Below are 2,314 nucleotides of genomic sequence, written 5' to 3'. Positions count from 1 at the left end.
GCGCTCTAGCTACCCCGGTGCTGTTCCCGCCGGATGGGGCCTGTGGCCCTACTCAGGCCGGTTTCTGCTTCCCTAACTAATGCAGTCTCAGGTCCCACGCGCAATTGGTTTGGAGCAGAAGCTGTGTTCCACTCACCAGAAGTCTTAAGATCCTGTGGTGGGTGTTGTGGGTAGCTGGCGAGTATCAGCCGACCCTGCGCCCTAGCTACCCCGGTGCTTTTCTGACCGGAAGAGCAAATTCCCACCTTCATCTTTTTAAGCTCTGTTGGATGTGCCAGAAAGATTTCTGTCTGCTGCAGTTGTGTTTCTTTACTTATGAAAAGAAAATGACTCTTGTCAAAGAAAAGATTTCCATGCCTCCACATCTAATGATGTATGTGTGTATATGTGTTTGTGTGGTGTGTATGTGTGCATTCACATGTGTATGCATGTATATATATGTAGGATGGGTGTGTATGTATATGTGTTTGTGGTGTATGTATTTAGTGCATGCACGAGTCTGTGGGTACACATTCGCATGCATATGCCCATGAAAACACCATAAAAAGATGTTGGATGTCTTCCCTTGTGGGTCTCTGTTCTGAGGTAGGCTCTTTCCCTGAACTGGATGCCCAATGTTTCATCCAGACTGGCTCACTAGTTAGTCCCCCAGGACACAGCTGTGTCTGCTCCCATGGGCATGCACCCGTGGCCAACTTTTTATGTGGACGTTGGAAATTGAACTCAGGCCTGCACGCTTCTATAGTAAATGTTATTACTCACTGAGCCACAATGAGTTCCTTTCCCCACACATCTAAACTAATGTAGACATCCCTTGCTCTCATCTTCCTTGATGTGTGTTCTTTGTCATTTTTATGGGGGGTATTTTCTTTGCTCCAAGCTACATAGCTTTAAAAGAATCGAGTCATGATTATAAGATAGAACAAGGTTCATTTTTTTCTTGCTTTTTTTTAAAGTTTTTTTTTTTTCAAGCTGCCTGTCCTTGAATTTTCTGAAAGCAGGGGGAAAAAAGCTCAAAAATGTTTAACTTGATGTTTGAAGAGGATATCTACTAATTAGAGTTTGCAGGCATGTGCAACAAAATAACACACATGTGGATTACAGCACTTGGCACACTGCTCACTCTGAGTGAAGTAGGCTATGATTAGTTGAGAATTATGTGGGTAGGACACAAATGAAGGGATTGTAACAATTAAGTGAAAAGACGTCGTTTTCTTCTTTTCATGTCAGTACATTTTAACGCCTGTCAAAAGCCAGTCTCACTTAATTGAAATCACTACCGGAGGCTTAGGAGTACCGTTCCAAGCTTTTAGTAACCTGTATAATTTGGAGCTGACACTTGGGACCAAGATTACAAAGCATAATGTTTATGTTGGTTAGAATGCAAAAAGGACAGAGAAGAATGGAATCCCAGACACCTTGGGTTCTGGATGCCATAGCAAATTCATGTAGAACAACTGGTTTGATGGGACTTTTTCATTTCTCATCTGAGGGAGGGGACATATAAGGTCAAGTTGCTGGCAGACTCGGTGTCTGCTGTGCCTTCTCTTTCTGGCTTATAGACAGTGGCTTCTCACAGTATCTCTACACGGGAAACCAAGGGCACTCTGCTGCCTCTGTCTGTAGTGGCCTTAATCCCATTGTAGGGGTGCTACCCTCAGTACTTCATCTACAATATGAACTGTCACACCTAGTCAATGTGGTGCTGGGGATCCAAGCCAGAACCTCATGTGTGCTAGAATAACACTTTGTCATGTATTTCTCATATTAGCATAAAGACAAAATAAATTACAAACAAAATACTAAGTAAGATGTAAAACCCATAAAACTTAAATTATGTTGATCAGAGACGATATTTTTCTCACAGTGAATTGGGCAGATTAACTGGAAAAACACCAAAAGTATCTACTAGCAATTTCTATAGATAGTCAGGGTCCAAAGCCATTAAGTTTTCTTGTAAATCTAATGTTTAGGATCTTGTTAATGACTCCTAGTCGATGAAATTGCTCAAGTGCCAATTTTAATGAAATCGCATAACTGAATTATTTTACTTACTTGAAGATGTGGTAACCACATTGTCTTTGCCCTCTGAACGCCACATTAATTATTATCTAGTTATATTACTAACAGAAAGTAAAACCAAAAGTTTACCAGATGAGTTATATGTTAACTACCATTCAAAATATGTCTTATCTGTTCTGCATAGTTGCTGATGTAGCCTAAAGTCTTTCTCTCTATCTGCAACCCTGTAGGTGCAACAACATTATGAACTAACCAGTACCCTGGAACTCTTGACTCTAGCTGCATACCTATC

Source organism: Mus caroli, chromosome 19, assembly GCF_900094665.2.
Source record: "Mus caroli chromosome 19, CAROLI_EIJ_v1.1, whole genome shotgun sequence".
Taxonomy (NCBI): domain Eukaryota; kingdom Metazoa; phylum Chordata; class Mammalia; order Rodentia; family Muridae; genus Mus; species Mus caroli.
This window is presented reverse-complemented; position numbering follows the sequence as displayed.